At 48.5% G+C, this 24,243-nt stretch overlaps 1 long non-coding RNA gene across 2 annotated transcripts in view; it reads left to right on the top strand.

The window, feature by feature from the left end:
- LOC130363000 (uncharacterized) overlaps positions 1 to 24,243 on the top strand; it is a 101,031-nt gene that overhangs the window by 44,689 nt on the left and 32,099 nt on the right. Inside the window, exon 3 of one of the 2 annotated variants that reach the window (XR_008891677.1) lies at positions 12,565 to 12,649. The exons of the other annotated variant lie outside the window; for it this stretch is intronic. This is a non-coding gene — a long non-coding RNA (uncharacterized LOC130363000). Of the gene's footprint in view, positions 1 to 12,564; positions 12,650 to 24,243 lie in introns of those variants that run through there. 2 annotated transcript variants of the gene reach the window in all.

The raw sequence follows: 24,243 nt of genomic DNA, 5'->3' as shown, positions 1-24,243 counted from the left end.
GAAAACACGGGCATGGTACAAGAAACTTGCGGTCTACATGGTACAGGTTGCCATGTACAACGCTTTTGTACTGTCCCAGTACGCTGGCAACACAGAGACATTTCTGGAATTCCAAGAGATAGTTTTGGTGACCGCCAAGGAGCGGGTCAGAGCACCTCTGGAACTTCAGTTCCCCGGATCATCCCCGGCCAACACTTTCCAGGTGAGGTCCCCCACACTGTAAAGAATGGACGATCCCAGAAAAAATGCAGAGTGTGTTGCAAGAGGGGGATTCGTAAGGACACCACCACTCAATGCGACCGATCATCCGGGCCTCTGCATTAAGGATTGCTTCGGGGAGTATCACACTTCCATGGAGTACTAAATTTTAATACTTTCCCTGATTTTAATTCCCCAGAATTTGACTCCAATGTACCAGTCCAGAATACATTGTCTTCAAAATGTTAAAGCCAAACAACCCCCCCCCCCCATAAAAAAAAAAAAAAACATTCCAATAACCCTGATAATGTTTTTTTTTTTTTTATCCCCCCAAAAAATGGGTCATGGGACACAAAGTCAACAGCATTGGTGGTTTGCAGTTGCCTCAAATGCGCAGCGCTCTCTCCCCACCTGAGCGGGGTGCGCATTTGAGGTAACAGAATAGGGACAGCCATTCCCAGAATGATGATTCAGAGCATAGGGTTTGGGGCGGGCATAATTTTTACTTTCGGCTATACTCTGGGTCATCATTCTGGGAATATAATTGGCATATCAGTTATAAAATTGCAATTTTCATCCCCCCCATAGTACACTTCATCCATTCCTGGAAAATAAATTTAGGGAGTTCCAAATCTCCACTTCACCCCTATACACCTTCCCTAGGGGGTGTACTGTTTGTAATATTCTGACATGTGGGTGTTCCTGTCTTGTATTTTCCTCTGAATGTATGTAACTGTTAGGTCCGTAACAAACATTCGCCTCAAATGCAAAGAGTTCACGCTGAGCTCTGTCGTATTTCCAGGCGACAATTCGGAGTCACATGTTAGTTGTTCCCAGAAAGATGAAGCAGAGCATAGGTTGAAAATTGCAATTTTCAAAAGCTACCCTTCATCCATTCCTGGAAAATAAATTTAGGAAACACCCGGCGTTCAAAATGTCCTCTTTACCCCTATACCCATTCCTCAGAGTGGGTACTTTCTGTACTGGTGTCACATGTGGGTGTTTCATTTTTGTACTTTCCTCGGAATGTATGTAACCGTCAGCTACTGATATGCCATAGGCCTCAAATGCAAACTGACCTCTATGACTTCTGAGCCTTGTTGTGCGTTACCCCATATGTGGATGTATTTCCATAGTCAGGAGAAAAAGCCCTCCAAAATTTGTAACTCAATTTCTCCCATTAACCCTTGTGAAAATTAAAAAAATTGGGTAACCCCAGCATTTTTGCATGAAAAAAATGTAATGTTTCAATTTACGGCCCACTGTTCAAAAAACCTGTGAGGTGTAAGTACTCACTGTACCCCTTGTTACCTTCCTTGAGGGGTGTAGTTTCAAAATTGTGGTCACTTGCCGTTTTTTTTTTTTTTTTTAGATTTTACCTCAGAACCTCAACCATTGCAGTTCAAATCACCACTTTAGGCCTCAAATCTCATCGGTGTTGTCTCACTCCTAAGCCCTGTTTTGCACCCACATAGTGCTTTTCTCCCTTATATGAGATATTTTCTTATTCTGGAGAAATTGGGCTACAAATTTTGTGGAGATTTTTTTTCTCTTACTACTTGTAAAACTAAAAAAACATCGGTTAACACCAACAATTCAGTCTTAAAAATCAATTATTTCACTTTTACGGCCCACTGTTTAAAAAACCTGTTAGGTGTAAGTACTCACTGTAACCCTTGTTATGTTCCTGGAGGGATCTAGTTTCCAAAATGGTGTCACATGTGGGGGGCTTCTGCTGTTCTGGCATCATGGGAGGTTTGTAAATGCACATAGACCCCGACTTCAATTTCAGCAAAATTCTCTTTCCAAAAATCCAATGGCGCTCCTTCTGTTCTGAGACCTGTAGTGCGCCAGCAGAGCACTTAAAATCCAAATATGGGGCATTTTCTTAATCGAGAGAAATTGGACTTCAAATTTTGGGGTCCATTTTCTACTATTACACTATGTGAAAATGAAAAATTTGGAGTAACACCATCATTTTAGTGTTACAAATCAAATTTTTCACTTTTACGGCCCACTGTTCAAAAAATCTGTGAGGTGTAAGCACTCACTGTAACCCTTATTATGTTCCTGGAGGGGTCTAGTTTCCAAAATGGTGTAACATGTGGGGGGTTTCTGCTGTTCTGGCACCATGGGAGGTTTGTAAATGCACATAGCCCCCGACTTCAATTTCAGCAAAATTCTCTTTCCAAAAATCCAATGGCGCTCTTTCTGTTCTGAGTCCTGTAGTTCGCCAGCAGAGCACTTAACGTCCACATATGGGGAATTTTCTTAATCGTGAGAAATTGGGCTTCAAATTTTGGGGTCCATTTTTTACTATTACATCATGTAAAAATGAAAAATTTGGGGTAACACCATCATTTTAGTGTTAAAAATAAAATTTTGCATTTTCACATCCTGTTACGCCGAGCGCTCCGGGTCCCCGCTCCTCCCCGGAGCGCTCGCTTCTCTCTCGCTACCGCAGCGCTCCGGGCAGCTCCACTGACCCGGTGCGCTGCGATACCGTCTCCAGCCGGGATGCGATTCGCGATGCGGGTGGCGCCCGCTCGCGATGCGCATCCCGGCTCCCGTACCTGACTCGCTCTCCGTCTGTCCTGTCCCGGCGCGCGCGGCCCCGCTCCCTAGGGCGCGCGCGCGCCGGGTCTCTGCGATTTAAAGGGCCACTGCGCCGCTGATTGGCGCAGTGGTTCCAATTAGTGTGTTCACCTGTGCACTCCCTATTTATACCTCACTTCCCCTTCACTCCCTCGCCGGATCTTGTTGCCATTGTGCCAGTGAAAGCGTTTCCTTGTGTGTTCCTAGCCTGTGTTCCAGACCTCCTGCCGTTGCCCCCGACTACGATCCTTGCTGCCTGCCCCGACCTTCTGCTACGTCCGACCTTGCTTCTGTCTACTCCCTTGTACCGCGCCTATCTTCAGCAGTCAGAGAGGTTGAGCCGTTGCTAGTGGATACGACCTGGTCACTACCTGGTGAAAACCAGTAGTGACTTAGAACCGATCCACTAGCACGGTCCACGCCAATCCCTCTCTGGCACAGAGGATCCACTACCTGCCAGCCGGCATCGTGACAGTAGATCCGGCCATGGATCCCGCTGAAGTTCCTCTGCCAGTTGTCGCCGACCTCACCACGGTGGTCGCCCAGCAGTCACAACAGATAGCGCAACAAGGCCAACAGCTGTCTCAACTGACTGTGATGCTACAGCAGCTACTACCACAGCTTCAACAATCATCTCCTCCGCCAGCTCCTGCACCTCCTCCGCAGCGAGTGGCCGCTTCTGGTCTACGACTATCCTTGCCGGATAAATTTGATGGGGACTCTAAATTCTGCCGTGGCTTTCTTTCCCAATGTTCCCTGCACTTGGAGATGATGTCGGACCAGTTTCCTACTGAAAGGTCTAAGGTGGCTTTCGTAGTCAGCCTTCTGTCTGGAAAAGCTCTGTCATGGGCCACACCGCTCTGGGACCGCAATGATCCCGTCACTGCCTCTATACACTCCTTCTTCTCGGAAATTCGAAGTGTCTTTGAGGAACCTGCCCGAGCCTCTTCTGCTGAGACTGCCCTGTTGAACCTGGTCCAGGGTAATTCTTCCGTTGGCGAGTACGCCGTACAATTCCGTACTCTTGCTTCAGAATTATCCTGGAATAATGAGGCCCTCTGCGCGACCTTTAAAAAAGGCCTATCCAGCAACATTAAAGATGTTCTGGCCGCACGAGAAATCCCTGCTAACCTACATGAACTCATTCATCTAGCCACTCGCATTGACATGCGTTTTTCCGAAAGGCGTCAGGAGCTCCGCCAGGATATGGACTTTGTTCGCACAAGGCGTTCTTTCTCCCCGGCTCCTCTCTCCTCTGGTCCCCTGCAATCCGTTCCTGTGCCTCCCGCCGTGGAGGCTATGCAGGTCGACCGGTCTCGCCTGACACCTCAAGAGAGGACACGACGCCGCATGGAGAATCTCTGCCTGTACTGTGCCAGTACCGAACACTTCCTGAAGGATTGTCCTATCCGTCCTCCCCGCCTGGAAAGACGTACGCTGACTCCGCACAAAAGTGAGACAGTCCTTGATGTCTACTCTGCTTCTCCACGTCTTACTGTGCCTGTGCGGATATCTGCCTCTGCCTTCTCCTTCTCTACTATGGCCTTCTTGGATTCCGGATCTGCAGGAAATTTTATTTTGGCCTCTCTCGTCAACAGGTTCAACATCCCGGTGACCAGTCTCGCCAGACCCCTCTACATCAATTGTGTAAACAATGAAAGATTGGACTGTACCATACGTTTCCGCACGGAGCCCCTTCTAATGTGCATCGGACCTCATCACGAGAAGATTGAATTTTTGGTCCTCCCCAATTGCACTTCCGAAATTCTCCTTGGACTACCCTGGCTTCAACTCCATTCCCCAACCCTGGATTGGTCCACTGGGGAGATCAAGAGTTGGGGGCCCTCTTGTTTCAAGGACTGCCTAAAACCGGTTCCCAGTACCCCTTGCCGTGACTCTGTGGTTCCCCCTGTAACCGGTCTTCCTAAGGCCTATATGGACTTTGCGGATGTTTTTTGCAAAAAACAAGCTGAGACTCTACCTCCTCACAGGCCTTATGATTGTCCTATTGACCTCCTCCCGGGCACTACTCCACCCCGGGGCAGAATTTATCCTCTGTCCGCCCCAGAGACTCTTGCTATGTCTGAGTACATCCAGGAAAATTTAAAAAAGGGCTTTATCTGTAAATCCTCCTCTCCTGCCGGAGCCGGATTTTTCTTTGTGTCCAAAAAAGATGGCTCCCTACGCCCTTGCATTGACTACCGCGGTCTTAACAAAATCACGGTAAAGAACCGCTACCCCCTACCCCTCATCTCTGAACTCTTTGATGGCCTCCAAGGTGCCCACATCTTTACCAAACTGGACTTAAGAGGTGCTTATAATCTCATCCGCATCAGAGAGGGGGATGAATGGAAAACGGCATTTAACACTAGAGATGGACACTTTGAGTATCTGGTCATGCCCTTTGGCCTGTGCAACGCCCCTGCCGTCTTCCAAGACTTTGTTAATGAAATTTTTCGTGATCTCTTATACTCCTGTGTTGTTGTATATCTGGACGATATCCTGATTTTTTCTGCCAATCTAGAAGAACACCGCCAGCATGTCCGTATGGTTCTTCAAAGACTTCGTGACAATCAACTTTATGCCAAGATAGAGAAATGTCTGTTTGAATGCCAATCTCTTCCTTTCCTAGGATACTTGGTCTCTGGCCAGGGACTACAAATGGATCCAGACAAACTCTCTGCCGTCTTAGATTGGCCACGCCCCTCCGGACTCCGTGCTATCCAACGTTTTTTGGGGTTCGCCAATTATTACAGGCAATTTATTCCACATTTTTCTACCGTTGTGGCCCCTATCGTGGCTTTAACCAAAAAAAATGCCAATCCCAAGTCTTGGCCTCCTCAAGCGGAAGACGCCTTTAAACGGCTCAAGTCTGCCTTTTCTTCGGCTTCCGTGCTCTCCAGACCTGACCCATCTAAACCCTTCCTATTGGAGGTTGATGCCTCCTCTGTAGGAGCTGGAGCGGTCCTTCTACAAAAAAATTCTTCCGGGCATGCTGTTACTTGTGGTTTTTTTTCTAGGACCTTCTCTCCGGCGGAGAGGAACTACTCCATCGGGGATCGAGAGCTTCTAGCCATTAAATTAGCACTTGAGGAATGGAGGCATCTGCTGGAGGGATCAAAATTTCCAGTTATTATTTACACCGATCACAAGAACCTCTCCTATCTCCAGTCTGCCCAACGGCTGAATCCTCGCCAGGCCAGGTGGTCTCTGTTCTTTGCCCGATTTAATTTTGAAATTCACTTTCGGCCTGCCGATAAGAACATTAGGGCCGATGCTCTCTCTCGTTCCTCGGATGCCTCGGAAGTTGAACTCTCTCCGCAACACATCATTCCTCCTGACTGCCTGATTTCCACTTCTCCAGCCTCCATCAGGCAAACTCCTCCAGGAAAGACCTTCGTCTCTCCACGCCAACGCCTCGGAATCCTCAAATGGGGTCACTCCTCCCATCTCGCAGGTCATGCAGGCATCAAGAAATCTGTACAACTCATCTCTCGCTTCTATTGGTGGCCGACTCTGGAGACGGATGTCGTGGACTTTGTGCGAGCCTGCACTGTCTGTGCCCGGGATAAGACTCCTCGCCAGAAGCCCGCTGGTTTTCTTCATCCTCTGCCTGTCCCCGAACAGCCTTGGTCTCTGATTGGTATGGATTTTATTACAGACCTACCCCCATCCCGTGGCAACACTGTTGTTTGGGTGGTCGTTGATCGATTCTCCAAAATGGCACATTTCATCCCTCTTCCTGGTCTTCCTTCAGCGCCTCAGTTGGCTAAACAATTTTTTGTACACATTTTTCGTCTTCACGGGTTGCCCACACAGATACTCTCGGATAGAGGCGTCCAATTCGTGTCAAAATTCTAAGGGGCTCTCTGTAAACAACTCAAGATTAAATTAAACTTTTCTTCTGCATATCATCCTCAATCCAATGGACAAGTAGAGAGAATTAACCAGGTCTTGGGTGATTATTTACGACATTTTGTTTCCTCCCGCCAGGATGATTGGGCAGATCTTCTACCATGGGCCGAATTCTCGTATAACTTTAGAGTCTCTGAATCTTCCTCCAAATCCCCATTTTTCGTGGTGTACGGCCGTCACCCTCTTCCCCCCCTCCCTACTCCCTTGCCCTCTGGTTTGCCCGCTGTAGATGAAGTGACTCTTGATCTTTCCACCATATGGAAAGAGACCCAAAATTCTCTTTTACAGGCTTCATCTCGCATGAAAAAGTTTGTCGATAAGAAAAGAAGAGCTCCCCCCATTTTTGCTCCCGGAGACAAGGTATGGCTCTCCGCTAAATATGTCCGCTTTCGTGTCCCCAGTTACAAACTGGGTCCACGCTATCTTGGTCCTTTCAAAGTCTTGTGCCAAATTAATCCTGTCTCTTACAAACTTCTTCTTCCTCCTTCTCTCCGTATTCCTAATGCCTTTCATGTCTCTCTTCTTAAACCACTCATCATCAACCGTTTCTCTCCCAAGTTAGTTTCTCCCACTCCTGTCTCCGGTTCTTCTGACGTCTTCTCAGTGAAAGAGATACTGGCCTCCAAGACGGTCAGAGGAAAAAGGTTCTTTTTGGTGGATTGGGAGGGCTGTGGACCTGAAGAGAGATCCTGGGAACCTGAGGACAACATCCTAGACAAAAGTCTGCTCCTCAGGTTCTCAGGCTCTAAGAAGAGGGGGAGACCCAAGGGGGGGGTACTGTTACGCCGAGCGCTCCGGGTCCCCGCTCCTCCCCGGAGCGCTCGCTTCTCTCTCGCTACCGCAGCGCTCCGGGCAGCTCCACTGACCCGGTGCGCTGCGATACCGTCTCCAGCCGGGATGCGATTCGCGATGCGGGTGGCGCCCGCTCGCGATGCGCATCCCGGCTCCCGTACCTGACTCGCTCTCCGTCTGTCCTGTCCCGGCGCGCGCGGCCCCGCTCCCTAGGGCGCGCGCGCGCCGGGTCTCTGCGATTTAAAGGGCCACTGCGCCGCTGATTGGCGCAGTGGTTCCAATTAGTGTGTTCACCTGTGCACTCCCTATTTATACCTCACTTCCCCTTCACTCCCTCGCCGGATCTTGTTGCCATTGTGCCAGTGAAAGCGTTTCCTTGTGTGTTCCTAGCCTGTGTTCCAGACCTCCTGCCGTTGCCCCCGACTACGATCCTTGCTGCCTGCCCCGACCTTCTGCTACGTCCGACCTTGCTTCTGTCTACTCCCTTGTACCGCGCCTATCTTCAGCAGTCAGAGAGGTTGAGCCGTTGCTAGTGGATACGACCTGGTCACTACCGCCGCAGCAAGACCATCCCGCTTTGCGGCGGGCTCTGGTGAAAACCAGTAGTGACTTAGAACCGATCCACTAGCACGGTCCACGCCAATCCCTCTCTGGCACAGAGGATCCACTACCTGCCAGCCGGCATCGTGACACATCCAACTTCAACGTAAAGTCGTCAAATACCTGTGAGGTGTTAAGGCTCACTATACCCCTTGTTATGTTCCTTGAGGGGTGTAGTTTCCAAAATAGTATGCCATGGGTTTTTTTTTTTTTGCTGTTCTGGCACCATGGGGGCTTCCTAAATGCAACATGCCCCCCAAAAACCATTTCAGCTAAATTCACTTTCAAAAATCCCACAGTTGCTCTTTCCCTCTTGAGCCATGTTGTGAGCCCGCAGAGCACTTTATGTCAATATATGAGGTATTTCTATACTCGAGAGTAATTGGACAACAAATTTTGGGGGGCTTTTTCTCCTAATACCACTTTTAAAAATGAAAACAACGGGGTTACAAGAACATGTTAGTGTTAAAAATGCTGATTTAGATTTTTCTCCTCCACATTGCTGCTATTCTTGTGAAACACCTAAAGGGTTAACAAACTTTCTGAATGTCCTTTTGAATACTTTGAGGGGTGTAGTTTCTATGATGGGGTCATTTATGGGGTATTTCTCACAGAAAAACTCCTCAAATCCACTTCAAACTTAACTGGTCCCCGAAAAATTCAGATTTTTTTGCTGCTCTACTTTGAAGCCCTCTAATTTTTTCAAAAAGTAAAAATATGTCTATTTTATGATGCCAACATAAAGTAGACATATTGTATTTGTGAATCAATATAAAATTTTTGGGAATATCAATTTTCCTTTCAAGCAGAGAGTTTCAAAGTTAGAAAAATGCGGGCTAGTGCCGTAGCTGGGGGGGGGGGGGGGGGGTGAAAAATAGGATGGTGGGAGCTACCCTTTAAGGTGAAAATAGGCTGAGTCCCTAAGGGGTAAATTCTGATCTAACTAGGGATGTCCCAATACTGATACTGGTATCAGTGCCAATACGGGACATTTGCACAAGTACTTGCAGACCAAAAAACCCTCTCACCTCTCCTTTGTTTCCTTGCTGAGGCTTCTTCATTGTTCTCTTCGTTATTCAAAATGATGCAGTACTTGCTCCTTTGCTCCATTATCCAGAGCGGTGCAGGACCTGCAGGGGGTGATGATGTCTTTTCATTGCGTGGCAGGTCCTGCACCACTGACAGAGAGGAGGATGCAGAGGCCTCAGTGCAGGAGCAGAGGGAAAGTGAGTAGTATTTTTATAATTTTTTTTTAATGGGAGTTATTGGGGGAAACTGCTTAAAGGACAACTGTAGTGGAACACTTTTATATATGTAGGTAAGAAGAGGTTGATTGCACTCACGGTTTGCAGTTAAAAATTATTTATTGTGGTCAGGTCGTCTCACAGATATGGCCGACGGGCAGTTTCTCGCTATAGAGCGCTTTCTCAAGACACACTTTTATATATGCCCGTGCCTCAAAAATAAACAAAATAAATTCATACATACCTTCCTACGAGCCCCCGTTGGTCCGGCACAGGCCTCACGGTCCAGCAGTGCTGACGTCATTCCACTTCCTGGGGACGGGGACGCCGCAGAGCCATCAGCGTATCACCGGCTGCAGCGATGTCCCGCCCCGGTCGGTGATAGGCTGAGCGCACTGTCATGTAAGAAGCTGGCCAGAGCTCCTTGCATGACAGTGGGCTCAGCCTATCACTGACCAGGGTGGGACATCGCTACGGCCGGTGATACGCCGACGGCTCTGCGGGGTCCCCGTCCCCAGGAAGTGGAATGACGTCAGCACTGCCAGACCGTGAGGCCTGTGCCGGACCAACGGGGGCTCGTAGGAAGGTATGTATGAGTTTATTTTGTTTATTTTTGAGGCCCGGGCATATATAAAAGTGTTCCACTACAGTTGTCCTTTAAGGGGACATTTACCAAAAAGGAGGTTCCTTATCTACCTGACTACCTACCTACTAGGGGCTATCTTCTAGGGGCTTCTACCTAAAAGGGGAGAGTTCCCTTCCTACCTACTGGGGGCTTCTACCTATTAGGGGGAGATTCCATACCTACCCACAGAGGGTGAAATAAATATTGAACATGTCACTGTTTTTCTCGCTAAATAGATTGTCAAAGGTGCTGTTGACATGAAATGTTTATCAGATGTTGATAACAACCCAAATAAATCATACAGTGGGGATCAAAAATTTGGGCACCCCAGGTAAAAATTTGCATTAATGTGCTTAAAGCCAAGGAAAGATGAAAAAATCTCCAAAAGACATCAAATTACAGATTAGACATTGTTATAATATGTCAATAAAAGTTAGATTTTATTTCCATCATTTACACTTTCAAAATAACAGAAAACTAAAAAATGGCATCTGCAAAAGTTTGGGCACCCTGCAGAGTTAATATCTTGTACTGCCCCCTTTGGCAAGTATCACAGCTTGTAAACGCTTTTAGTAGCCAGCCAAGAGTCTTTTAATTCTTGTTTGAGGTATCTTTGCCCATTCTTCCTTACAAAAGTCTTCCAGTTCTTTGAGATTTCTGGGCTGTCTGTCACGCACTGCTCTTTTAAGATCTATCCATAGATTTTCAATTATGTTGAGGTCAAAAGATTGTGAAGGCCATGGCAAAACCTTCAGTTTACTCCTCTTGATGTAATCCCCCGTGGATTTCGAGGTGTTTTTAGGATCATTATCCATTTGTAGAAGCCATCCTCTTTTTAACTTCAGCTTTTTCACAGATGGCATCAAGTTAGCATCCAAAATTTGCAGAAATTTAATTGAATCAATTTTTCCTTCTACTCATGAGATGTTCCCTGTGCCACTGGCTGCAATACAACCCAAAAGCATGATTGATCCACTCCCATGCTTAACAGTTGGACAGAGGTTATTTTCATAAAATTCTGTTCCCCTTCTTCTCCAAACGTACCTTTGCTCATTCCGGCCAAAAAGTTCAATTTGAACGTCATCGGTCCACAGAACTTGTTTCCAAAATGCATCAGGCTTGTCTATATGTTCATTTGCAAAGTTCAAACGCTGAGTTTTGTGGTGAGGATGTAGAAGAGGTTTTCTTCTGATGACTCTTCCATGAAGACCATATTTGTACAAGTATCTCTTAGTATAGTGGAATAGTGTACCACAACTCCAGTGTCTGCCAGATCTTTCTGGAGGGATTGTGCAGTCAAACTTGGGTTTTGAATTGTTTTTCTCACAATCCTGTGAGCTGTTCTTTATGATATTTTTCTTGGTCTTCCAGATCTTGCTTTAACTTCCACTGTTCCTGATGACTGCCATTTCTTAATTACATTCCGAACAGAGGATATTGACATCTGAAAACGTTTTGCTATCTTCGTATAGCCTTCTCCAGCTTTGTGAGCGTCAACTACTTTCAGTTTCAGATTTCATGACAACTGCTTAGAAGAACCCATGGTGCTGATTGTTGGGGCAAAGTCAGATGAGTCTGGGCATTTAAAACCTTTGAGATTGACATCACCTGGTCTTCCCAGATGATGATTGAGAACAATCCATGACACATCTTTCCTTGGCTTCTTCATGCACATTAATACAAATTTTTACCTGGGGTACCCAAACTTTTGATCCCCACCGTACATACAAAGAAACCAAAAATATAAGATCAAAATTAAGTTATGTGTAATAAGGTGAAATGACACGGAAAAAGAATTGAACTTATGAAGAAAGGGAGGTGCAAAAGGCAAAACATAACAAAGAATTTGGTGGCAGGCACATTTCTAACCTTCTGAATGTCCCAGTGAGAACTGTTGGGGCCATAATAAAGAAGTGGAAAGACAATATTTCTCCATAAATTTGCCTCGACCAGGTGCTCCTCACAAGATTTCTGATAGAGGAGAGAAGAATAATTAGAAGAGTTGTCCAAGAGCCAAGAACACTTGTGGAGAGCTACAAAAAGACCTGGAATTAGCAGGTACTGTTTTCTCAAAGAAAACAGTAAGTAACGCATTCCCCTGCCAAGACTTGCTGAATAAAAACATGTTGAAACTTGTTAAAGTTTACTACTTACCTAGCTACCTGGCTACCTACCTACATAGCTACCTACATAGTTTTCTACCTAGCTGCTTGGCTACCTACTTACCTACCTAGCTAACTACATATCTACTTACCTTCAAAGCTAGCTACCTACCTGGCTACTAACCTACCTACCAACATATTTACTTACTTAGGGGAATCGATTTACCTACCTAAGGATGTATTTACCTACCTGCCTATGTACCTACCTATGGGGGAGAACCACCTAATAAGGGAACTAACTGCTGTGAGACATACATACCTGCCTACTGTGGGGGGAATATACTGTACCTACTTAATAGGGGACCTACCCTTCTACCCACTTTTATCATGCAGGACATGAAGGTGGGCATTATTACAGTTTGGGGGCTTATAGATAGAGATTGTGTAGAGGTTAGGAGAAACTGGAAAAATGTCTAACATGTTCGTCCTGCAGATGTTGAAGAGATGAGTTTTGGCTGGAAGAAGTCGACATGGTGGTCTGAGATGAATGGAGAAAAATTGGAAAGAGGATGATGCAGATCAGAGAAGAAACTCGATTGTGAGTCACTCAATTTAACTGTATGGGTGGGGTGTCAATGCATGCGTACAGGAGGGGGAGGGGTTGAGGGGCTAATGCAGCACATAGCCTGGGCCATAAATATTTTTTAAAGGGGTAAAGTGTCTGATCGCAGGGTTTGGGGGGGGGAGGGGCTCTGGGGGGGGACCACTGGGACCCCCAGAGATCACATTTATGTTCAAAAGTCTGTGGGAGAGACTGTGATACAGCGCTCGCGTATTGAGACATATGGAGAGGCGCTTCAGCCACAGCTTCGGGCTGTGTCACCAGTAATCCGGCACGGGGTGGAGATTACTACGTGCATGCGGATTGCTGGAGTGCTGGGCAGGAGATTGCTTGGGGTCCCAGCAGCCGAACATCCTGTGATCACACCTATTCCTTATCCTGTGGATAGGGGATAAGAAGCCTAGTAGTGGAATATCCCTTTAAGGGTTTTTAAATAAATTTCTTATAGAACATAGTAGGGTACTTCGAATGAAAGGGGTACAGAGCATAAACCATAAGGGGAACTACAGAGTTTCCACCAGGGGTTCTTAGGGCCTAAAGAGTTGGTAGCAGTAAGTATTTGACAAAAAATTATCGGCACTCATACTCAGGACATCCCTGGTTCTAATAAATGGCTACCTTGGACAGTTGCCTAGATTGCCAGACCAATAAGTTGGCATCTAGAGATGAGTGAATTTTAGAAAAATTAGATTCGGCCGATTCGCCGTATTTTCCCCAAAAATTTGTTTCGGTCCGAATTTATTTGCCGCGATTCCCTATTAAAAACACTTTGCCTTGCTGTAACACGCATAGGGAGTGTGCTGTGTTAGTGAAATAATACTGTTATACAGTATGACATGCAGATTAGAGACATCGCTATTAGAATGACTGTCGCAGAGCGGCACAATCACAGAGCCTGGAGGTGGCATCAGTATGAGGAGACCCTACAGTGGCTGAATGACACAGTGTGGAGGTGGCGGCAGCATGAGGAGACCATATAGTGACTGAATGACCCAGCCTGGAGGTGGCAACAGCCTGATGAGACCACAGGGCCTCACAATTGAAAAGATTAAAGATATTTTTTTTTTACATTTAAATTGAAGATTTCAAATAGATGAACCTAAAAAGTTTTATTTTATGTGCCAGCAGCATGAGGAGACCACATGGCAGTACAGTGGCAAAGCCTGGAGGTGGCAGCAACAAGAGGAGACCATATAGTGGCTGAATGACACAGCCTGATGGTGGTGGAAGCATGAGAAGACCATATAGTGACTGAATGACACAGCCTGGAGGTGGCAGAAGCATGCGTAGACCATATAGTGTCTGAATGGCACAGCCTGGAGTTGACAGCAGCATGAGGAGGCCATATAGTGGCTGAATGACACAGCCTGGAGTTGGAGGCAGCAAGAGAAGACCATATAGTGGCTGAATGACACAGCCTGGAGTTGGCGGCAGCAAGAGAAGACCATATAGTGGCTGAATGACACAGCCTGGAGCTGGCATCAGCATGAGGAGAACATATGGTGGCAGTATGAGACAGCCTGGAGCTGGCATCAGCATGAGGAGAACATATGACGGCAGTATGAAACAGCCTGGAGCTGGCATTAGCATGAGGAGAACATATGGTGGCAAAATAATACAGCCTGGAGCTGGCATCAGCATGAGAAGAACATATGGTGGCAGTATGAGACAGCCTGGAGCTGGCATCAGCATGAGGAGAACATATGGTGGCAGAATGAGACAGCCTGGAGCTGGCATCAGCATGAGGAGAACATATGGGGGCAGTATGAGACAGCCTGGAGCATAAGCAGCATCAGGAGTCCTGAAAGTGACCCAGTGACATACTGGGGCGGTGGGTGGCAATACCAGCACCCGGTGACGAAGGTGGGTGAAAAAAGGAGGACTTGGCATCAGATGTGTGGCATCAGGCGGTTAGCAGGATCAGAATAGTAGCTGAGGCAGGTAGGCAGAAGAAAACGGTCTTTTTTGTAAAAAGTGTTAGTGTGCACAAGTAAGTATTGAGGCTATGCATTAAAGGGGTACTCCCATGGAAAACTTTTTTTTCTTTAAATCAGTACTTTTTAGGGGCTGTATACTAAAGAGAAATCCAAAAAAGAAATGCATTTCCTCTGATGTCATGACCACAGTGCTCTCTGCTGACCTCTGCTGTCCATTTTAGGAACTGTCCAGAGCAGCACATGTTTGCTATGGGGATTTTCTCCTGCTCTGGACAGTTCCTAAAATGGACAGCAGAGGTCAGCAGAGAGCACTGTGGTCATGACATCAGAGGAAAATCATTTCTTTTTAGGATTTTTCTTTAGTATATAGCCCCTAAAAAGTACTGGAAGGATTAAGATTTTTTAATAGAAGTGATTTACAAATCTTGTTTAACTTTCTGCCATCAGTTGATTTAAAAAATAAAAATAAAAAAAGTTTTCCACGGGAGTACCCCTTTAAGTAAAACTTAACTTTTAATAATATTCTTAGGATAAAATAAATGTACCCCAAATTTTTGGGAAATCAAACAAAAGGAAAGGGGTGCAAAAAGTATCATGTGCCACCTACACCACCAAGTATTGATGTGATGCAAAGACCTCTAAAAGGTGGAAGGGAACAAAGTATGGTTCATTGTAACCGGTGGGGGTAAAAACTTCCCTTGTAAGGCCCTACTCTCGCATTATTAATTCCCTTCTTGGCAAGTGTTACTCACCCTAAAAAGGGCAGCCCCATACAGGAACCTCTCCCAATTTTCACCTACAAACACTGCCATTTCCAAGGGTTTTTAGGTGGAAATAGGGATTGGTTCCTGTGTGGGGCCGCCCCTTTTTAAGACGAGTAACACTTTCCTCGAAAAGGTGGAAGGGAACAACATATTGTCCATTGTAGCAGGTGGGGGTAAAAACTTCCCCTGCAAGGCCCTACTCTCACCCTATTAATTCGCTTCTTGGCAAGTGTTTCTCACCCTAAAAAGGGTGGCCCCACAAACAAAACTCTCCCTATGGCAGTGTTTGTAGGTGGAAATAGGGAGAGGCTCCTGTGTGGGGCCGCCCTTTTTAGGGCGAGTAACACTTGCCAAGAAGGGAAATAATAATACGAGGGTAGGGCCTTACAGGGGAAGTTTTTACCCCTTTGCATCACATCAATACTTGGTGGTGTAGGTGGCACATGGTGTTTTTGGCACACCTTGCTTTTTTTAGATATAAAAAAAATTGGTGTCCATATATTAAGTTTTAGCTAATGCATATCCTCAATACTTACTTGTGGTCTGATGCAGAGGAATTTCTGTAACTGGGGAGCAGCGCCTTAAATCTGTTTGGCACTATCCATATTTGTGAAGTGTTGGTGTGGCACCATGGTCAATCCACTCTGATGCATCAGGCATTGGTGGGTGGAAATCCTGGCTCATCCATGTCTGATTCATCTTCACAAAGGTCAGTCTCTCCACATTTTTGGTGGACAGAAAAGTTCTCTTTGGGGTTACTATGGCCTCTGCCGCACTAAACACCCGCTCTGGTGGCACACTACTGGCCGGGCAGGACAGCTTTTCCAGGGCAAACTCTGCTAGTTGCGGCCACAAATCAAGTTTGGCTTCCCAGAAGTCCAGCGGATCTTCAAGTTGTGTTGGCATGGTCATGTCAATGTATGCCACCACCTGCTGATTCAGGTCCTGCTCCAGGTCTACCAGCGGCTGATGAGTTGCTTCACTATGCGGGTGAAGAAAGCTACTCATCAGCGACTGTAGGTTGTCTCTGTAGTAGGTCAGTTTGTCCTCCCTCTCAGTGGGTGTAAAAAAGGCCCCCATTTTGTGTCGGTAGCGAGGGTCCAATAAGGTGTAGAGACAGCGAGTTGGAGGGACTCCCTGCCTCCATCTCTACTGCATACTGCCACAGTGTGTCTGGGTCCTCTGTCTCGTCTTCCTCATCACCCTTAGGCTCCTCTGGCTGCTCCTGCTCCTCCTCTCCTGTCAGATGACTATAAAAACCACCCATTTCACGAAACCTAAGCTGTGCTCCACTGTCCCCCCTCCTCTTCCAGTTCAGCCCCCACAGGGCTCATGTGGCCATGAGATGTAGGCACCATGTCTCCAGTGCCCTGACCAGCCAACGTGTTGTAGTAGATGAAGCAGAGGAATGATGTCGTTCATTCTTTAATCCTAACGACTGACTAATAATGTGGCTTCCTCAAAGGGCCTGAGCAAATGGCAGGTGTCACGTATGAGCTGCCACTGGTTGATATTGAAGTTACACAGGGGAGTCCCCCCATCAAGAAATCGGTGATGGCTTTTTTCTGTTATTATAGTCGGTCCAACATATGGAGGGTGGAATTCCAACGTGTAGAAACAGAATTAGACTATGTTGGGGTATACCATTCTGACGCTGCAGCTCAAGGAGGGTGTGCTATGCAGTGTACGAGTGACTGAAGTGCACGCAAAGTTTCCTTCCCATTGTTAGGATGTCTTGCAGATGGGGGGAAAACTTCAGGAACCGCTTCACAACCAGATTGAACATGTGTGCCATGCAGGGCGCATGTCTCAGGCTTCCGTAACGCAGCGCAGACAAGATGTTTGTCACGATGCCGGCTGGCAGGTGGTGGATCCTCTGTGCCAGAGAGGGATTGGCGTGGACCGTGCTAGAGGATCGGTTCTAAGTCACTACTGGTTTTCACCAGAGCCCGCCGCAAAGCGGGATGGTCTTGCTGCGGCGGTAGTGACCAGGTCGTATCCCCTAGCAACGGCTCAACCTCTCTGGCTGCTGAAGATAGGCGCGGTACAAGGGAGTAGACAGAAGCAAGGTCGGACGTAGCAGAAGGTCGGGGCAGGCAGCAAGGATCGTAGTCAGGGGCAACGGCAGAAGGTCTGGAATCACAGGCAAGGAACACACAAGGAACGCTTTCTCTGGCACTAGGGCAACAAGATCCGGCGAGGGAGTGAAGGGGAAGTGAGGTGATATAGGGAAGTGCACAGGTGTAAACACTAATTGGAACCACTGCACCAATCAGCGGTGCAGTGGCCCTTTAAATCGCAAAGACCCGGCGCGCGCGCGCCCTAGGGAGCGGGGCCGCGCGCGCCGGGACAGAACTGACGGGGAGCGAGTCAGGTACGGGAGCCGGGGTGCGCATCGCGAGCGGGCGCTACCCGCATCGCGAATCGCATCCCGGCCGGAGGTGGTAACGCAGCGCCCCGGGTCCGTGGAACCGACCGGGGCGCTGCAGTGAGGGAAGTGTAGCGAGCGCTCCGGGGAGGAGCGGGGACCCGGAGCGCTCGGCGTAACAGTACCCCCCCCCTTGGGTCTCCCCCTCTTCTTGGGGCCTGAGAACCTGAGGATCAGACTTTTGTCCAGGATATTGTCCTCAGGTTCCCAGGACCTCTCTTCTGGACCACAACCCTCCCAATCCACTAAAAAAAAAGTTTTTCCTCTGACTTTTTTAGAAGCCAAGATCTCTTTGACAGAGAAGATGTCCGAGGAGCCGGAAACAGGAGTGGGAGGAACAGATTTAGGAGAAAAACGGTTGAGGATGAGAGGTTTAAGAAGAGAGACGTGAAAGGCATTAGGGATACGAAGAGAAGGAGGAAGAAGAAGTTTGTAAGAGACAGGATTAATTTGAGACAAAACTTTAAAAGGACCAAGATAGCGTGGTCCCAACTTATAGCTCGGGACACGGAAACGGACATATTTAGCGGAGAGCCATACCTTGTCTCCAGGGGAAAAAATGGGAGGAGCTCTTCTTTTCTTATCTGCGAATCTCTTCATGCGAGAAGAAGCCTGTAAGAGAGAATTTTGGGTCTCTTTCCATATGGTGGAAAGATCACGAGAAATTTCATCCACAGCGGGCAGCCCAGAGGGCAAGGGGGTAGGGAGGGGGGGAAGAGGGTGACGGCCGTACACCACGAAAAACGGAGATTTGGAGGAAGATTCAGAGATTCTGAAATTATACGAGAATTCGGCCCAAGGTAGAAGATCTGCCCAGTCATCCTGGCGGGAGGAAACAAAATGTCGTAAATAGTCACCCAAGATCTGGTTAATTCTCTCTACTTGTCCATTGGATTGAGGATGGTATGCAGAAGAAAAATTTAATTTAATCTTGAGTTGTTTACAGAGAGCCCTCCAGAATTTAGACACAAATTGGACGCCTCTATCCGAGACGATCTGTGTAGGCAACCCGTGAAGACGAAAAATGTGTACAAAAAATTGTTTAGCCAACTGAGGCGCTGAAGGAAGACCAGGAAGAGGGATGAAATGTGCCATTTTGGAGAATCGATCAACGACCACCCAAATAACAGTGTTGCCATGGGATGGGGGTAAGTCAGTAATAAAATCCATACCAATCAGAGACCAAGGTTGTTCGGGGACAGGTAGAGGATGAAGAAAACCAGCGGGCTTCTGGCGAGGAGTCTTATCCCGGGCACAGATAGTGCAGGCTCGCACAAAGTCCACCACATCAGTCTCTAGAGTCGGCCACCAATAGAAGCGAGAGATGAGTTGCACAGATTTCTTAATGCCCGCATGACCTGCGAGATGGGAGGAGTGACCCCATTTGAGGATCCCAAGGCGTTGGCGTGGAGAAACAAAGGTCTTTCCTGGAGGAGTTTGCCTGATGGAGGCTGGAGAAGTGGAAATCAGGCAGTCAGGAGGAATGATGTGTTGAGGAGGGAGTTCAATTTCAGAGGCATCTGAGGAACGAGAGAGAGCATCGGCCCTAATGTTCTTATCAGCAGGCCGAAAGTGAATTTCAAAATTAAATCGGGCAAAGAACAGAGACCACCTGGCCTGACGAGGATTCAGCCGTTGGGCAGACTGGAGGTAGGAGAGGTTCTTGTGATCGGTGTAAATAATAACTGGAAATCTTGATCCCTCCAGCAGATGCCTCCATTCCTCAAGTGCTAATTTAATGGCTAGAAGCTCTCGATCCCCGATGGAGTAGTTCCTCTCCGCCGGAGAGAAGGTCCTGGAAAAAAAACCACAAGTAACAGCATGCCCGGAAGAGTTTTTTTGTAGAAGGACAGCTCCAGCTCCCACTGAGGAGGCATCAACCTCCAATAGGAAGGGTTTAGATGGGTCAGGTCTGGAGAGCACGGGAGCCGAAGAAAAGGCCGACTTGAGTCGTTTAAAGGCGTCTTCCGCTTGAGGAGGCCAAGACTTGGGATCGGCATTTTTTTTTGTTAAAGCCACAATAGGAGCCACAATGGTAGAAAAATGTGGAATAAATTGCCTGTAATAATTGGCGAACCCCAAAAAACGTTGGATGGCACGGAGTCCGGAGGGGCGTGGCCAATCTAAGACGGCAGAGAGTTTATCTGGGTCCATTTGTAGTCCCTGGCCAGAGACCAAGTATCCTAGAAAAGGAAGAGATTGGCATTCAAACAGACATTTCTCTATTTTGGCATAGAGTTGATTATCACGAAGTCTCTGAAGAACCATACGGACATGCTGGCGGTGTTCTTCAAGATTGGCAGAAAAAATCAGGATATCGTCCAGATATACAACAACACAGGAGTATAGGAGATCACGAAAAATTTCATTAACAAAGTCTTGGAAGACGGCAGGGGCGTTGCATAGACCAAAGGGCATGACCAGATACTCAAAGTGTCCATCTCTGGTGTTAAATGCCGTTTTCCATTCATCCCCCTCTCTGATGCGGATGAGATTATAAGCACCTCTTAAGTCCAGTTTGGTAAAAATATGGGCACCTTGGAGACGATCAAAGAGTTCAGAGATGAGGGGTAGGGGGTAGCGGTTCTTAACCGTGATTTTATTAAGACCGCGGTAGTCAATGCAAGGACGTAGAGAGCCATCTTTTTTGGACACAAAGAAAAATCCGGCTCCGGCAGGAGAGGAGGATTTACGGATAAAGCCCTTTTTTAAATTTTCTTGGACGTATTCAGACATGGCAAGAGTCTCTGGGACGGACAGAGGATAGATTCTGCCCCGGGGTGGAGTAGTGCCCGGGAGGAGGTCAATGGGACAATCATAAGGCCTGTGAGGAGGTAGAGTCTCAGCTTGTTTTTTGCAAAAAACGTCCGCAAAGTCCATATAGGCCTTAGGGAGACCGGTTACATGAGGAAGCACAGGGACACGGCAAGGTTTACTGGGAACCGGTTTTAAGCAGTCCTTGGAACAAGAGGGCCCCCAACTCTTGATCTCCCCAGTGGACCAATCCAGGATTGGGGAATGGAGTTGAAGCCAGGGAAGTCCAAGAAGGATTTCAGAAGTGCAATTGGGGAGGACCAACAGTTCAATCCTCTCGTGATGAGATCCGATGCACATTAGAAGGGGCTCCGTGCGGAAACGTATAGTACAGTCCAATCTTTCATTGTTTACACAATTGATGTAGAGGGGTCTGGCGAGACTGGTCACCGGGATGTTGAACCTGTTGACGAGAGAGGCCAAGATAAAATTTCCTGCAGATCCAGAGTCCAAGAAGGCCACAGCAGAGAAGGAGAAGGCAGAGGCAGACATCCGCACAGGCACAGTAAGACGTGGAGAAGCAGAGTAGACATCAAGGACTGTCTCACCTTTGTGCGGAGTCAGCGGACGTCTTTCCAGGCGAGGAGGACGGATAGGACAATCCTTCAGGAAGTGTTCGGTACTAGCACAGTACAGGCAGAGATTCTCCATGCGGCGTCGTGTCCTCTCTTGGGGTGTCAGGCGAGACCGGTCGACCTGCATAGCCTCCACGGCGGGAGGCACAGGAACAGGTTGCAGGGGACCAGAGGAGAGAGGAGCCGGGGAGAAGAAACGCCTCGTGCGAACAGAGTCCATATCCTGGCGGAGCTCCTGACGCCGTTCGGAAAAACGCATGTCAATGCGAGTGGCAAGATGGATGAGTTCATGTAGGTTAGCAGGGATTTCTCGTGCGGCCAGAACATCTTTAATGTTGCTGGATAGGCCTTTTTTAAAGGTCGCGCAGAGTGCCTCATTATTCCAGGATAATTCTGAAGCAAGGGTACGGAACTGTACGGCATACTCGCCAACGGAAGAATTACCCTGGACCAGGTTCAACAGGGCAGTCTCAGCAGAAGAGGCTCGGGCAGGTTCCTCAAAGACACTTCGAATTTCCGAGAAGAAGGAGTGTACAGAGGCAGTGACGGGGTCATTGCGGTCCCAGAGCGGTGTGGCCCAAGCCAGGGCTTTTCCAGACAGCAGGCTGACTACGAAAGCCACCTTAGACCTTTCAGTGGGGAACTGGTCCGACATCATCTCCAAGTGTAATGAACATTGGGAAAGAAAGCCACGGCAAAACTTAGAGTCCCCATCAAATTTATCCGGCAAGGATAGTCGTATTCCAGAAGCGGCCACTCGCTGCGGAGGAGGTACAGGAGCTGGCGGAGGAGATGATTGCTGGAGCTGTGGTAGTAACTGTTGTAGCATAACAGTCAGTTGAGACAGCTGTTGGCCTTGTTGCGCAATCTGTTGTGACTGCTGGGCGACCACCGTGGTGAGGTCAGCGACAACTGGCAGAGGAACTTCAGCGGGATCCATGGCCGGATCTACTGTCACGATGCCGGCTGGCAGGTGGTGGATCCTCTGTGCCAGAGAGGGATTGGCGTGGACCGTGCTAGAGGATCGGTTCTAAGTCACTACTGGTTTTCACCAGAGCCCGCCGCAAAGCGGGATGGTCTTGCTGCGGCGGTAGTGACCAGGTCGTATCCCCTAGCAACGGCTCAACCTCTCTGGCTGCTGAAGATAGGCGCGGTACAAGGGAGTAGACAGAAGCAAGGTCGGACGTAGCAGAAGGTCGGGGCAGGCAGCAAGGATCGTAGTCAGGGGCAACGGCAGAAGGTCTGGAATCACAGGCAAGGAACACACAAGGAACGCTTTCTCTGGCACTAGGGCAACAAGATCCGGCGAGGGAGTGAAGGGGAAGTGAGGTGATATAGGGAAGTGCACAGGTGTAAACACTAATTGGAACCACTGCACCAATCAGCGGTGCAGTGGCCCTTTAAATCGCAAAGACCCGGCGCGCGCGCGCCCTAGGGAGCGGGGCCGCGCGCGCCGGGACAGAACTGACGGGGAGCGAGTCAGGTACGGGAGCCGGGGTGCGCATCGCGAGCGGGCGCTACCCGCATCGCGAATCGCATCCCGGCCGGAGGTGGTAACGCAGCGCCCCGGGTCCGTGGAACCGACCGGGGCGCTGCAGTGAGGGAAGTGTAGCGAGCGCTCCGGGGAGGAGCGGGGACCCGGAGCGCTCGGCGTAACAATGTTCTTCCCGTTGTCGGTCACCATGGTTCCCATTTCCAGTTTCCGTGGAGTAAGCCATATTTGATTTCTTGATGAATGACTTTTAGCAGTTCCTCCCCGTGTGACTCCGTTCGCAAGGCAAACCATGTGAAGAACCGCATGACACCAGCGTGCCCTGCACACATGGTATGCTGGAGGGGCACTGAGACTTGTCCATGCAGTGGAGGCTGAGGACACGGTGGAGGATGAGGAGGCGGCGTCACACACTGTCACAGGACTGAAAGGCCTGAGAGCGTGGAGGCAGAAGCTGCGTGACCTGTCCAAGTTGCTGTTGTGGCTGTGCAGGAACCACATTCACCCAGTGGGCCATAAAGGAGATGTATTGTCCCTGACCATAGTTACAGCTCCACACGTCGACCTGCCGTGCACTTTGGTACACACCGATAGGCTTAAGGACTGGCCCACCTTCTGTTCCAGAAAATTGGGCAGGGCTGGTACTACCTTTTTTGCAAAGAAATGACGACTTGGGACTCTCCACCTTGGCTCGGCACAAGCCATCAGTTCTCTGAAAGGTGCTTTGTCCACACTTGAAAAGGGAGGGACTGCAGCACCAGCAACTTGGACAGGAGCACATTCAGCTTCTGCGCCGTTGGATGAGTGGGCGCATACTGATGTCTCTTGGACATGGCTTCGCCAACGAATTACTGGCGGAATGACTGACTCGAAGTAGGAGGATCATCTGGAGCGACAGAAGATGGGTTTGACACACAGCTCCCTTCAACCTAGGTGGTAGAGCCTTGGCTGGCTGAAACAGGGAGTGGCGTGCCACTGGGTGATGCAGCAGGCTGGACCCCCACATCAGAGCCACGGTTCTTCCAGGCCGCTTTATGGTGATGCTGCATATGTTGACGGAGGGCTGTGGTGCCAACATTGGGACCCTGGCCATGCTTCACCTTCTGCCGACACATCTTGCATGTCGCCATGTTAACCTCCTCTGGATGTAGATCTAGTTGATCGTCCTCACTAAATAGTGGAGCTGAACCCACAGCATAAGATACTTCTGTGGGGGGAGGGAACAGCATAGGACAGAGGCAATGGGAGGACAGGGACTGCTCCAGGGCCATGCCAACTGAGGGTTGTGTCTGAGGAACCCACCGACTGTTGACTGGGGGTGTCAGATGTCACTTGTGATGAAGTGGAGGACTGTGTTAACCAATCGATGACAGCAGATGGGTTGCTGGTCGAGACACAACCGCTAACTGATATCGGGAGCTCAGGCCTCTCACTGCGACTCCTGCTTCCACTCGTCCCTAGTCTGCTGCGACCTCTGCCTGCGCCTGATGAATGTCCTGGCACTTCTCTGCCTGACATACTTAGTGCGTATATGAGGGGA

The sequence above is a fragment of the Hyla sarda genome, chromosome 3 (genome assembly GCF_029499605.1).
Source record: "Hyla sarda isolate aHylSar1 chromosome 3, aHylSar1.hap1, whole genome shotgun sequence".
NCBI classification, from domain to species: Eukaryota; Metazoa; Chordata; class Amphibia; order Anura; family Hylidae; genus Hyla; species Hyla sarda.
Note: the sequence above shows the minus strand (reverse complement) of the source record. Positions and strands in the feature narration are given on the sequence as shown.